This window comes from Lepidothrix coronata, unplaced genomic scaffold (genome assembly GCF_001604755.1).
Source record: "Lepidothrix coronata isolate B3197 unplaced genomic scaffold, Lepidothrix_coronata-1.0 Scaffold33, whole genome shotgun sequence".
Classification (NCBI taxonomy): domain Eukaryota; kingdom Metazoa; phylum Chordata; class Aves; order Passeriformes; family Pipridae; genus Lepidothrix; species Lepidothrix coronata.
The window spans coordinates 5562758-5578005 of NW_016690213.1; the positions used below are offsets into that span (position 1 = coordinate 5562758).

General features: G+C 39.9%; 1 protein-coding gene and 1 long non-coding RNA gene across 5 annotated transcripts in view; one reads left to right on the plus strand and one right to left on the minus strand.

The window, feature by feature from the left end:
• Positions 1 to 1504, minus strand: part of SRBD1 (S1 RNA binding domain 1) — a 123819-nt gene extending 122315 nt beyond the window's left edge. For 3 of the 4 annotated variants that reach the window (XM_017811773.1, XM_017811775.1, XM_017811772.1), the window contains exons 1-2: positions 1403 to 1504; positions 48 to 150 (exon numbers count right to left, since the gene is read on the minus strand). The gene's annotated coding sequence lies outside the window, so the exon portion shown is untranslated. Of the gene's footprint in view, positions 1 to 47; positions 151 to 1144; positions 1255 to 1402 lie in introns of those variants that run through there. The other variant, XM_017811774.1, reaches the window with a different exon arrangement.
• Positions 1505 to 1748: 244 nt separating this feature from the next.
• Positions 1749 to 14512, plus strand: LOC108495671. The gene is made up of 3 exons (XR_001874194.1): positions 1749 to 1823; positions 11854 to 11935; positions 14287 to 14512. It is a non-coding gene; the product is annotated as an uncharacterized LOC108495671 (long non-coding RNA).
• The last annotated feature ends 736 nt before the right edge of the window (positions 14513 to 15248 follow it).

The window sequence follows — 15248 nt, forward strand, 5'->3', positions numbered from 1 at the left end:
TTTATCAGGTCAACTGAGTTGTACTTGAAAATATAAATCCAACTTACTGTAATCCTCTCGAGGTTAAAATCTTGGAGAACTTCCAGACACTTTTGCTCAGAGAAGCTGGTACAGATTTCCAAGGAGTTGCACAAAGCCAGTCAGGCCTGCCTGAGAAAGGAGTGGCAGACACCATTTAGGAGACTCCAGCGCTAACTGAAAAATTACAACCAGAAAGAAAGGGAGGGACAGACAGCAAAACAGTCCCCAAAGCTAACTGGAAAGGCAAAGGTATAAGACTAGTAGGAATACTACCTATTGGTACTACTTACAGAAGTACCACAGAAAAGATGAAACACACAAATTACACCCTGAGAAAGCACACTCTACTCCATGCCTGTTCCTATAACTAGTGGTCCCACTGGAGAAAAGGAACAACCTGTGTTGTGTAGCAGCCTGTAAATGAATCAGATGAGGACTTCACAAGAAAGGGAGCACACAAACATTTCTCATGCATTTTCATTAATCCACTTATCTCAAACCAACTATGAAGACAGACATTATCCAAAACCAGGGGGATACTGCTTCTGATACAGCAACAGACTGCTACATTATGTGCAACTACTCCTTTTCTCAAATCCACCAAACCAGCTATACAGTAACACTCCCATCACGCTTAATTAAATGGGATGTCTTCACTTCCGAAGGGACACTGAAGACGCGCATGTCTTCTGCATGGTGACTGCCACAGCAGAGTTTATCACAGCAAAATACACATTTTGGAGCCTAGGAGGCAAAAGGGAAGTCGAGAGTAATGTACTTGTTTGTTGCTTGGTGAGTCACTACCACCCAAATCACTGCTTTTTGGCCCAGAAACGTGATGGAGCTTAAAATAAACTTCTATGTACTTGAAAGCCCTACTCTTCCCCTGGCGACACCCTGCTTTCCTCGGGTCTATTGGCATCATTCAAGAGGAAGGACTAACCGAGCTAAACGTCACCTTCCCTGCCCGGGAAGGGCAGCTGCCTGGCAGGACCACGCAGTGAGCTACCTCACAAGCCCCTCCGTGCCCCAAGCCAGACGGGGCGCAGGAGGACCCCGACGCCCCCCTACCTCAGCCCAGCCCGGGAGTGTCCCGCTCTCCCGCATCCCCGGTCCCGCTCACCCCCTCGCAACGGGATCGGGCACCACTGCAGGGCGATGCCACCCTGTCCCGCCGGCCTGGGGGTGAGGCCGGGAGCACAGACGGAGGCCCAGGAAAAGAAGAGGCTCGCTTCCACCTAGACAACCGAGACAAGAGCGAACCCCTCTTGCAGGCGCGGTGTGGCACGGAGAGCACCGGGGCCAGCGCAGCCCCGCTGCTCGCCCCGCCTCACCCGCGGCCCCGTCCCGGCGAGGAGCGGGAGGCTTCCCCAGTCATTACCCCCTGCTGCCGCCGGCTGCCGCGTTTGAAAGGGCCGCCAGCGCGGCCATGGCGGACTCGCCCGCCCGACGCGCCACGGGGAGGAGCAGGAAGCGGCGGCGCTGCCGCGCTGCAGGAAGCGGGGACCGAGGGGGCGGTGGCGGCACCGCCCTCGCACCGCCCCCGAGCGCGGGGCCGGGCCCGGGGTGCGCGGCGGGGAGGGGCCGGGGAGGCGGCGACGTCAGCGGGGCGAAAGGAGCGGCCTCTTTTCACTTAAACCAAGGACAAAGGGGGGCCGTGCGGAATGTTTGGGTTCAGTTCTTGGTTGGCGGGAGTTCGAAAGGCGTTAGAAACGTTTCCACGGCTTTTGCTACCCCAAAAGCAATTTTTTTTTTTTCACAGAAGTATTGGGAAGCGGAAATCATCGTTGTGTGACGCTGAGGTACTGTATCAAAGGTGACTGCAGAACACACAGAAATAAATACATGCCCTTTCAGCCCCCGGAGTAGATAAGAGCACGTAGATCCCAATATATACAGGGTGCTCATGTTCTTTTACCCATGCACACTAGAACTTGCATTATCTTTCCTTATAAGCCTTCACACTCTAGTGCTGGAAAAAGCATCCAAGTGTTAGTCACCTGCCTTAAAGTTTCATCTAAGGTTATATTTCCTTGTAGTCTCTGCATCTTTTTCATCCATACTAAGTCACATTCAGCAAGGATCCTGTGAAGTCCATATCTTGTGCGTTTAATGGGTGCTGGTTTCGGGAGCCATCACTAGAAGAGTGGAGCAAGTAGGCTGTTACATTAAAGCCGTCTTTCAAGCTTCCATTACCCTAAAAGGTCTTCTGCTTCGTATCATAAATATTTGTAACTTGTGGTCATAACTATGAGCCAGCTGTCCTCCAGCCTTGGAAAGGCAACATCTTCAGTGTAACTAAGGTGCAATAAACGTAAATGATTCATAATTTTTCATCTTGACATTATAATAAATGTGTATTTAGCAGTCTGGAATGACTTTAAACATAATAATGTTCCATGCAGTCTCTCTTTTTCCGTGAAGTTTACCTGACCTCTTTAGTTTTCAGAGGCCTGGAGAGAGACTTCTGCACATACTTGTCTTTAAGCATGGGGTTGTATCTCTGGTGCCAAAACTTCGGCTGATATAAACTATCACAGCTCTATTGATTTAAATAGGGCCTGTGATTTACACAAGTTGAGGATCTGACTCACAGACCTCAAAAAGGCTTCTCACATATTTAAAGGTAATTAAGTGTGTAAATGTTTGCACACTCAGAGCTGATTCACTTAGAGTTTTGTCCTAGTAAGAGCAGAGCAAAGGGTAATTTCGTGTAATATTAGGAAACATGAATTCACGATAGAACATGTGACAGTTTTTCAGGTGAAACATTGTCCTTTATAACAAATAAGGTTCTGATTTTTTATATTTCAGACCATATTCTACTCTTGTGTCAAAACAACCTTTAAATAAATATTGGAACTCGGTGCACTATATATCTAAGGACAAAAGATTGTGACTATAAATATCTTAATAATCGTATTTAAATACTTGTTCTGATGCTATTTTGAAATACTTAGAGTGCAACTTTTTACAGAATATAAAAATACTGCCTGTGTCATCTGACTCCTTTGATGTACTGCATTAAAATTCCTATGTCTAAGTACATATCATGCAGTCAACTTTATTTCTCTTCTATAAATAGTTTGAAATTAGGTCACTGTTCTTGTAAGGATGGGCTAAGCTTGTACAACTGATTTAAAAGAAATTACCTACATATAAATGTTTTGATTTCTTTCTCATGCTCGCCTACAGTGACACCATTCCTTATCTATAATCAGTAATTTTTCTGTCCTGGCATATGAATTCTATGGTGGCAGTTTTTTGTAGAGTTGTTTATAGTGACCCCTGCTGAAAAAGACTAAGACTGACGTTTCTCTAAACCTTTAAAAAGGCATTTACCCAATTATTTCAGAGTTCAGCACAAAAGAAGAAACTAGATGTAAATTCAAATATATAAAATTTGAAACTCCCTAATTTGGATAGTTTTCAGTAAGATTACTTGAATCATACAAGGGCTTTTCCTCTGTTACATGCATAGGATTTACTTTCTAATGCAATGTGATATAATTACAAAGAAAAACAGCATCTTATTTCCTAGATGTAATGCTTGTTCTTTAGGTTATTGTTCTTTGATAAGGGCTAGACTTGACACCAGTAAATCACTGTCTGAACTGCTGCATGTTAGTGTTTTCAGTGCTCCAGTCAGGAAAGCACATGCTTATGTTTATCTCTGTTAAGGATAACAAAATAGTAAAAAAGCAGATTAAAGCATAGGACTAAGTTTAAACACAGATTACCCCTCTGGTTTCAGAAGGACTTAAGTGTCAGCCTATTCCAGTATTGCCCTGAATAGAATGCTTTCTCAAGCTCAGCTTAAAAATTCTTTTTTTTAAGCTCAGCTTAAAAATTCTTCAGCAGGAGGTTTGTGTATGTGCTCTCCTACAAGAAAAAGATCCACGTGTGCTCTGTGCTGGGGAGAAGCTGTGTAGCCATAGCTAGTGCAGCTGTAAACCTCAGCTAACAGGCCCTGCTAATGGAATGCATGAGCTGCAGCTTCAGCTTCCTAGCAGCCTGGAGACTGGACCAAATAAGTGTATACTTGCTTGCACAAGAGACTCAGGGTATAACCACAGTAAAATTTCTCATATATATATGTTAGTATAAATGTTATTGTAAAAGTATATGTGCCTGATATGTTTGGGTTTTTTAAAGCTGTGTTTAAAGAGTATTATTTAGGCTGCAAAACCAAGAAAAAAGCGCCATGCTTAGAGCTCCTTGTGTAATCTTTATACTGCCCCTTGTGCAAATATTTACTGATGAATGGAGACATCCCATGGAAAATTGTGAGAGTAGCTTAGTGAAATAACCACAAGGAGGCAGAATTAAAATCTGATGAGTAACCTGGATTGTCCCTTTCCCCACTGAATCCTTCACATTGCATTCTCAGCAACATTCTCAGCAACATTCTCATATTACTGAGTGCAATTTTCTACATCTGATAGACAGGTAAAAGATAAATTGAGTGTAGTTTCCCATATCCAATATTACCTGTGAGGACTGAATCCTATGTCTTTTCCACAGTACACATAATTCAACATATAACCAGTCAAATTTGTCATTTAGTTTAGGAGATGGATTATGGGTCCTAACAGTGGTCTCTTTTTCTGGTATTTGGAAAACTGATGCCACCTTAAATGTCGGGAAGGGAGATGAACCAGTGGGACACTTTGCTGGGTCTTCCTCTCTCCTCTTTGGGAACTGGAGGAAATCTAGTCTTTCACAGTGTTCCCAAAAATTTGCCACTGGGGGCAGATGCTGGATTACTTATGGCATGAGAGTGCAACCTGGTTCTTGGCCACGTTGCAGGAACGTGCTGAGGGTCGTATGGTCTGTACTCAGGCTTCATAAAGAATGTAATCCATACTCCTGTTTCCTACCTCGGCGCTTTGGCAGCTCGTGAGTTAGCTTATTCTGCAGCCATTACTGCTGCTTTGGTGATGGTGCGAGCTGAACCATGAGATTCTCGTATGTTTTCATCATCTTGGCAGACTGGCAAAAGTTTCCTTAGGAGTGCAACTAGGAAAAGAGAGTCAGTGATTTTTAACAGTCCATTTCTCAACAAAAAGTGACAACGTGTAATGACATAAAGGTATGTGTACATAAAGGAGGCCAGAGAGGCAGGAGAACTCTGCCAGCGCACTTAGCTTGTCAGACACCGGAAGGCCCCAGTCCAGAAGCAGATAACTGCATGAACCTAAGCTAATGAGCACTGCTGAGAAGCAGGGTATGTTAGTTTGGGCATGCTGCCACATTAGCATGACTCTACATCTTCTAGACAGAAGCTAGCGTATGTCTGGGCAGCTCTGAGCATGAGCAGAGTTTGCTTGTATCTGTCTGCACCTGTCTGCATGGCCTCACAGAATAAAAAGCAATAATTTCCCAATTAACTAGAAAAAGCCTTTTGCAAACAATAAAGATTGAAGAGTATTTGAAAAAAAAAAAAAAAGAAAAGAAAAAAGAAATGGCTTATTTCAAAGCCTCCTCAATTTGTTTTTGCCTACAAGGCCTAGAAGAACTTGGTCAGTGTTGAGTCTACTTTCTATCTTGACAATAAAAGTGCTTTTTTAGTACCTATTTGGTTTTATCTTCTTCTGTTTCTTCCTACCTTATATTTAAATTGAAAGATCTGTGAGCAAGAGACCATCTCACTGCCTCTGTTTGTACAAAAAAATACAGTGTGATGGCATCCTCATGTGTGCCCAGCAGTGATATGAGTGATCTGTACTAAGTAACCATTTGATTTGACACTGTCAATCAGCAGAAGCAGAGATCTGCCATGAAATAGTTTGCACTGTATTTATATTTTCTACTTGTCAGCTGGGCAAAGCACCAATATTTTTTATTTCGTGTGGTAGTAAGCACTTGTAAATGGAAAGTCCGGGTCACTGTTACTTTCTCCACTCATCATTGCTTTTGTCAGACAGCTAGATCCTCTCTCTAGCTTATGACCTGCCTATCCAGAAAACTAATGTGACCTTCACCATTGCAGACTATGAGTGCCCCATACAGTATTGATCATGGTGCTTTCTCAAAATGAGGGTTCTCTATGCTCAGAATCTAAGTTCCACTTGGAAGAAGATCCTGCAACCAACTTTCTTAGTTCAACACCCACTGAATCCACTGATCACTGCTGTGCAATTGCTCTGTATGTGTTTACAGCAGCTGTGCTTTGTGTATAGATGATGCAGGGTCCTTATGATGCAGAGTCCCTACAGACGTGTAGGATGAAGTACCTATTGTCAGTGTGTTTGAAGAGCTTCTGAATTGCTCCAGAAAGCACCAGTATTTATCCTCACAGCCTTATTATTTCCCTGTTGTGATGGACGAAAGGACAGACAAATTACATGCCTTGAGCAAATGTAAAGAACCATACCAGCATCTTCAAAATCCATTGGTATTCCATACATGATCTGTTAACTCTCCATCTGCAGAAAGGAAGATAGTGTAGCTCTTCTCCCAGTTGATCCAGCAACTGTTTTGCAAAATTACTCACAAAGCTTTGTTGCATGCTCATATGTCTATACATAAGGGAATGGAAAAAGCATAAAATCTTGGAAGGAAGCTAAAGGATACAAAAGGATGTTTAGACTGAAGTGTAGACTATTGTTCCTGGGTTACTGCATGCATTTATTTCAAAGACAAGGTCTGTTCAGAATCAGAAGCAAAGGTGGCTTAGGGATTGATAGAGGACAATTCTGCTTTTGTAGAGGTCTAATTTCTGTCTATAAGTATGCTCAAGATGATGGAAAATGTTTTTCTAGGCTGCAAGAGTTTTCTGGGAAAAGTCACATTCAGGAGAATCAGAACTAAAGTACTTCACTCAAAGTTAGTCCACTGAACTATCAAAACATATTATTCCTGTATTATTATCCCCATAAAAGCACTTTTCCTCTTTATTTTACCTCATAGGTATATGGGGTATATGCCTATTAATTTTCTATATGTAGGACTAGGATGCCTCAAAGGCAAATCAGTTTCCACTTTCCTCTGCTGACCATGCAGAAGCACCCAGGTCAGGACCTTCAATATTCACCAGGCCACGTGTCTTGTTACACAGGGACAGAATCCATCACTTCTGAAAAGAGGAGATGATGTTGGAAAGTGGAGGGGCCTCAAAATGTGCCCATTATTCTCGTCTGTTCAAATTGCAACTTAAGTGCTTACAAATTGATCAAATGCTTTCAGCAAGCTATGAAAAGGGCTTCATTCTAGGGAACATTAATCTGAATCTCAGACTCAATTTCCTCCTCTGCTACAGATGTCCTGTATGACCTTCGATGAGTGACTCTTTCTGTGCCTCAGTTCCTCATTGTTAAAATGGGCTACTAATAACATTTCCTAAAACGTTCTGTGAGGATAAACAATGACTATGATATGATATGGTCAGGCATTAGCACATAAAGGGAATGGATAAGAATCTCAGATTTTACAGGAATATTCCTGCCAGAAAAATTTTGAGCAGTTCCAATCAGTGTTCAGATAGTATCTGATGTCTGCCATGTTCACTATGGGTCAGTTACTGGCATGACAGTTTAAATAAACAATTCTAACCAAGCAACCTGTAGATAATTTTTGAAACAAGAAAATTTATATGTAGTCAAAATGTAGTCATAGTACTAGATATCCTGATACAGATTATCATTTACAGACATTCTGTCTTAATCATTATTGACTCTCTTTTCTCATCTTCAAAAGCAAGCTAGTGCTTTAAAATCCAGGAGAGGGCTTTTATGTATGTGGCCAAATCCATACAACTGTAAAGATGAAAATAAGAGTCATATAAGGCCTTTATCAGCTGACTGAAATTCCATGGTCTTCAGCAGAGCTGCAGATGGAGATGGATTAACCTGATCCTAGATGAGAGAAAGGTGCAGCTCTTGGCTGCAGAGAGAGACATGTTTTCCCTTTATATCCAGCCCTTCTGCCTTCCCCAGGAGAAGTTAAAGATTGATTTTGGTTTGTGGTTGTAATGTGTCAGTATTTCCACTAGCATGGCAGTCTGCAGGTTTGTTAAAAATACTTGGAAAATGGCTCTGTTAGCAATCCTAGGAATCATTCTTTAAAACAACTACTATCAGTCTTGCAGACTGAGTCTCAATATCTGTTCAGTTCAAAGTGTGCAGAGTATTTTGTAACCAGGCCAAAATTTTGGAAGTAACATAAACATATGTAATGTCTCAGCTTTGCTAAATTTAAACCAATGCTGTTAGGTTCAAGAAACTGTGATATGGCAACCTCAGCTTTAATAGTACTAGCAGGCATAGAAAATGGTTGCTTTTATTTGTCTCAGTCATCCTGCAGCATCACAGGTCACTCATTCTCTGACAAGAAGTTCCAAAAATTCCAGTGAATGGAGAATGTTCACACATAAAACTCGGTTGCTATTTCTGTAAAATAACTATTACAGTAGCTAACTATATATAGCCAGAAGTAATTGCTTCTGTAAATAAAATACCAGTGAACACATTACAAGATTAAAGAGAAACTTTGAGCTTCCATCACAGCTATTTGCCGACTCTCACCCATATACACACAATGACTTTGCAGTCATAGCTCTGCAGTGCCTCAAGACCTAATTTAGGATATGTGTAGCATATTACACTTCCTCACATTCCTAAATAAAGTACTCTTCCATTAGCTGCTTTGTTCTTATTTTAGCTGACCACTTCACCTTTCACTAGTCATTTCACCAAATAAACTGCAATTCAATTTTTTGTTAGTCTTATTTTACAGTTAGGATTTATACAGGCTTTAGGGGATCGTGGGGGTCTGGATGTATTTTTTAGACAATATTTATTAATTTGAGACTATTTAAAAATAGTCTCTTTCAAATGGCAGTTGTAGGTAGTAAAAGTGAGATAGATGAATTGATGGAAGATCAGATCAGAAGTGATGTATTTTAACAAATGTGTCATCAGTCTTTGAGAGTGAAGGTGATATTAAATAGCTTGAATACCACGCTGCTATAGGAAGGGACACTTTAAATACTTTGAAGGTAGGTTTACAGTGATCTCTGCCATTCAGTGAAGGAGAAGAGTTATTGCCCAGAAACTATGGGGGTTTTGCTCACTACTGCTGGTAAAACTAGAAAGCCTGCTGTTCATCCTTTAATCCCTACCTTTTTTTGGTAGGGATTTAACAAGTTCACAACTGAGAAGTATAGAAGGCACCTATGTAAGAGTTTGAAAGTCTCTTACTTTTTTTATTTCCTAGTCTGACATTATCTAGACAAATCTGGTTTGTATGTGGACCTTTCAGAAGAAGAGAATTCTATTCCTATGAAATACTTTTTGCTGACTTGGTCCTTACTGTTGCATCTATAATATCATAAGATCTGGGAGCTGCTGTGAGGGAGCAAAATCCTGACAAGCTATAGACAGAAGAAAAGCAGACTGGTATTTCTTGTATTTGTAGGTGTCACAGGAAAGGAGAGCTTTGAGCCTGAAGCCAAATGGGCAGATGGGTAGGTGCCTTCAGGGAGCTACTAGACATAAGGACAGCATAGGCAAAACTCTTCTGTACTTGAATTAAAACATAAGAAAGGAGTTTTTCCTTCTTCTAAGAGTCAGCGATCAGAGAAGGGTGTTGACATTTTGTTAGGAAGGAGCCATTGTAGGCAGTGTGGGGACAGGCTGCGTGGGAACCTGAAAGTGAAAACCAACAGCGTGAGTTTATGTGAACAGGGATAAATAAGAGCAACCAGTATGTTGTTTTAGGCAAAAACCTACACAAATCCTTACAAGATTCTGAATGAATAGGAGCGGTGCCGGAATACATCTGTCATAACTGAAAAAGCAGGCTGATGCTCCATTATATCTTGGACAGGCTGTGATTGAAGATTTCACTGTGGAAAAGATCTGCAAGACAAATTCTGAAGATAATTCAGAGTAGAAGTTGACGCCTGTTATTAGACCTGACAGTAGTGTGACAGGAAAGCAGATAACAAGAAAGAATCACTATGGGAAACAAAATTGTATTAACTTGTTTGTTTTGTCTCTTTGTATTTTAATGTTTGCAGCAATTCAACATCAGCTCCCCCAAAAATGGAGATATTTGTGTTCTCAACTTGTTGTCAAACAAAACGACATCAAGCAACAACCCATACTTCAGCAGTGTTGCTTCTGCAACAGAAATAAATGCTGTTGACGGGCAATAACCCAGTGTCACAAAACTATCTCAGTCATACCGAGGATATCAAAGAGTACTCCCACTACTCCCCCCTTATGTACCTAGCTGGAACTCTTTTGCCCAGTTTGAGAAACATTTTTCCATAAGGTGTCTTGTGAAAAACATGGAATTGGAATGTTGAAAGAGAAACACAAAGATGCAGGTCCCAGTGCTTAGCCCATTAAAGGAGGTACTGAGTGAGTTTCATGTGGAGTTTGGAAGCGCCTTCCATAGAACCAAATAAATATTGGTTTGCCCTCCTAAGAGAGCTTCGGGATGCTGTCTTGTAAAGCAGGATATGGGCAGGTATGTTGAACAGCCAACAGGTCCAGGGAAGTGATTCTTCCCCTGTACTCAGCGTTGGTGAGGCCACACCTCGAGTACTGCGTCCAGTTCTGGACCCCTCAGTTCAGGAAGGATATGGAGGTGCTGGAGTAGGTCCAGAGAAGAGCAACGAGGGTGGTGAAGGGACTTGAGCACAAGTCCTGTGAGGAGAGGCTGAGGGAGATGGGGTTGTTCAGCCTGGAGAAGAGGAGGCTCAGGGGAGACCTCATCACTCTCTACAACTCCCTGAGAGGAGGTTGTAGCCAGGTGGAGGTTGATCTCTTCTCCCAGGCAGCTATAAGTAAGACAAGAGGGCATAGTCTTAAGCTCTGCCAGGGGAGGTTTATGTTGGATATTAGGAAGAAATCCTTTACAGAGAGGGTAATCAGGCACTGGAATGGGCTGCCCAGGGAAGTGGTAGATTCTCCGTCCCTGGAGGTTTTTAAGATGAGCCTGGATGTGGCACTTAGTGCCATGGTCTAGTAACTACTGTGGTATTGGATCAAGGGTTGGACTCGATGACCTCAGAGGTCGTTTCCAACCTTGCTGATTCTATAAAAAACCAAAACCAAACAGCTGTTTGAAGGACAAATCTAGAGAACAGGCCTACCCAGGACAATTCTCAGGAACATGTATACTTCACTCATGCACTGTAAATCAATCTTGTATTTCCCATGTATTGAGGATGGAGCATTTGTGCCTTTCCAGCACAATAACTGACTGCTGCTTAGTCCCCCCTATCTTCAGCTGAAGCTCCCTAAACTCGCTTATGTCAAATGGAGAACCAGTTCAGACAATGTTATATGCACATGTCCTTTTTAAATCTGAAGCACTTTGCTGAAGTTACAGATGCATTTTTAACCTGAACATATCCTTCACTGCATAGCCTCATGGCTTCTGAACAGCTGTGATAGGAATACAGGTTGTCTCCTGAGGTAAATAAGCGCTCACCTGCTAAGCTGGGAAAAGAATCTCTATAAAGGGTATTTCAGACAGCTTGCAATAAATATGTTATCATCCACTTCATGTAATCCACTAATAATAAAGAAAGAGAAAACCATCCACATTTTATTTTCCACATGGTGATGCACTGTCCTTATGGAAAGAGGCGAGTGGCAACATGTCACAGCCTGCCAACTTCAAACACTGTTCTGAATGCTGTCTCTCATCAGTGGACTTGTATTCTCAAAGTAAGGAGTATTAGGTTTCAGTGAAAGACCTGAACTGTTCCATTAATGACCTGATGGATGAGGTAAGATTCAGTGGTTTTTTTTACTCAAAGCCAGACTTGAAATATTTGAACTGCCTCTCATTTCTGCTTGTCTGTTTTCCTGATAGATATTCATGTGGATCCAATCATCAGATAAATTTCTGAATCAGCAGAAGACATCTGAACTTTTTCCCAAAATACATAATATAGGTAAGTATTTGAATCCATTGTATCTCAGTACCGTGCTGTAGCTTTACAAATGCTAAGTAAAATGGGGGCTTTGCCTCATGATCTTGGCATCATCATCCTTAGACACCAGAACTTTAACATTTAGATATCTCAGTGTGTTTGAAACTGTCAGTTTCCATCCTTTTAGAGACAGAAGAAAAAGAAACCTAGACAAAGTTTTCTTGAGGAAAACTCATTTTAAACTCAAAACTTTAAATAAATAAACTAATTTTTCCAGGCTTATCATTTCTTAGATCACACCAAACTAAAAACAAAAAACACCCTAAAACAAACTAGATGTGATGTTTCTGTCCTCTGACATTATTGAAATATTCAGGCATAAAATATGCTACTGAAATGTCTGAAAAAGGTTATGTTATTAATCCACACATAATTTAGAAATGTTTGGAATTATATTACCCAAACTTTTATATAAAAAAAAAATTAGGCAAAACTAGAAAAGTTTGAGTCAAAAATAAGTATTTTGTAAAGTTACGAATACGTTGGCACAAGCTATGAAAAATGTACTAGAATTATAGATTAAATTACTTTGATTAAACTGGATAATAGCTGGGTTTTTTGATAATAAATACTTGTTAGTTATAAGACCTTATTACAGTTTTTAACCTAATTGCTAATGTCCCTTTCCTTCCTCTCTCCCTTAAGACTCCTTACTGCAGATTGCAGCTTTCTCTCTTTTGGAGCATGTGTAAGAGAATTCCATATGTTGAAGGAAGAGGTACATAAAGGAACTGCTCCTTTAATTTATAAATATGAGTTTGTCCTAATAAATAAAGTGGCAACATTTCTCCCCAGGTTAAATCTAGTGTAAAAAATTCAAATACAAACTGGAGCACAAAGGCACAAAACAGAAATCTTATTACTTTGAAAAGGATACAAAGATATGTCAATGTCAATATAAACAAACAGCTTGAAACAAATGGTGGAAAACAAAACTGAAGCAATGATGTACTACATTATATGAATAAATATATACTTTTAACTATTTATTTTATGAAAAATGAAGGTATAGGGACTGTGATATCTACAAAAATAGTAGAGTTATTCAAAAGCAGAAAAGTTAGTATTTTCTCTATGCTGCTTTTTTAAGCATCACACCTAGACCTCTAGATGCAGTCTAGGTCTCTTCCCCTAGGGATAGGTGAAGGATACTGGATTTCCCAGACTCAGATAGAATGTTAAAACCATGGATATTGAAAATCTCTCAAGAGACTCCTTCAATTATATTAATACTAGAGATGGGAAACATTTTTCTTGAATAATACTTCAGAAAAATGCCATGTCCTTATAATTATGATATATATCTTCATCAAATTATTTTGACAATTATGATCAAAACTAACAAAAAAAAACCTTCCATGGCTTCATTAATATTTTTTTTCAAAGAGGCACTGTAACTAATCTAATTTTAACTTTTTAATTAACATTGAGACTACCTGGAAAAAAACGCTCTTATAACTTCTCCTATCTTGGATTTATTAAGAGTTGGCAGCCCTACATTTGATTCCTTTGGATTGGTTACCTATTTGACTTTACAAGAGCACCATCAGGGCAACTATACCTCTACTAGTTTATTTAAATTCAGATAACAAGAAATAACTGTAATCATATGAGACTTAGATGAAGGCAGTCAATTCTCACAAATTTCTTTTGGAGTGTCTGCTTTCCTTAAAAACAGTTAAAAAAACAAACAACCAAACAGAAAAACCCCAAAACCCAATAACCAAACAAACTGGTTTTCATATGAAAACTTTAAATTCTATGATGGATTATTTTCAGTTGACAACTAGATTGGTTTCAGATACTGAAAATTTGTAGTCTATAGTACTTTCTTTTTTGCCCGAAATTACCTGATATGTCCAAAAGCAGAAATATTTATGATAAAAGATATCTTTAAAAAGTTATTTGCTAAACATAGATAAATTTAGAGGCATTTTTTAATTTATCTAGATAAAATTAAAACAAAACACCTGTTGTTTTCTTTGATTTGCATGAGGAAGAAAACCTGTTTTCCAGTCAGATAAAATATGATTTTTCTCTGCCTATATAGAATAGCTATCATATCCTAAAATAAAAGTATGAAAGTGAAGAGGGTGCTTTGAGGATAGATGTGTGAAAGTTTTGTAGATAGCTATGAGGTTACAGAGGTATAATTACTAATTATGTAGCACCGATTCAGACACGTTGTGCTTTGCTCAGGCTCATATATATTACCTGCATGTAATGGTAGTGGATCATGCCCTGTCTTGCTGTAAGTGTTCTGCTTCGTGGAATCACATCTTTTGCTTTCTGCCCCTCTTGTGCTGTGTTAGAAGTAACTGAAATTACACTGAAGGAAGACATTCTTTGCATTATTGAGAGCTTCTACAACCTGGAACAGAAAGGACTAAGAAAAAGAGATGAAGCCCTTAGCTGGAAATACAGTGAGGTGGATATGTTTTAGGCATGTAAATGCAGAAGAAAAATGGAGTACTACAGACTTAGAACCACACCCACAAACATTAAAAGGAGAAAGAAAAGTAAAATAAACTGTGGAGGAGTAATTATGGCCTGCTAAGCCTTTGTGCCTTTATTCTGTTTGTGAACTTTAAAGTCATGAGTGAGTCATGGCAGTTTAGTGGTCAACTGTTTTCTATTCTGTGTTTGCCAATAGAGGCCCATTAGGCATCAGCTCATGGGAAAGCCATCTCTGTCAGTCCACACCTCAAAGGTTTCACCCAGCATTGACTCCCTTCCTTCCCTTATGAGAAGTCTGTTGGAGCAACAACCATTTCTGGACTGTCCGTGTCTTTAAAAAGTTGAAAACTGCCACCTATACTAGAAAATGAAACTAGGCTTTTGCAACTTCAGAGACATAAATATCAATACTTGTGTAGCTGTGTACTACATTTCAGTTCTCCAAAGACATGTGCAGGAATAAGTCTACTGAAGAGTCCTGAATCCTGACATTTCAAATTGTACAGTGTTATTCACAAACATGCCTTTTTGAGCTTTGGCCATCATTATAACTTATCAATAAAGCCAGTAAAAAATACAGCTCAGCACGTCCTACATGTCCTGAGTAGCAATACTGCAAATACTGTAAATTGTTACATCACACCTTTATTCTGCCTTAGTTTATCAGTTTTAAAATGTTTCACTACTTAAATACTATCATGGGAAAAGGCTAGAGGAAAGCTGTAGGAATAACAAGATACCAGTTTTATTAATGACTCTTTTAATGACTTTAAGCAGGTGATAAAGAATAAATTCTCAAAACTGTCCACTTAACTTG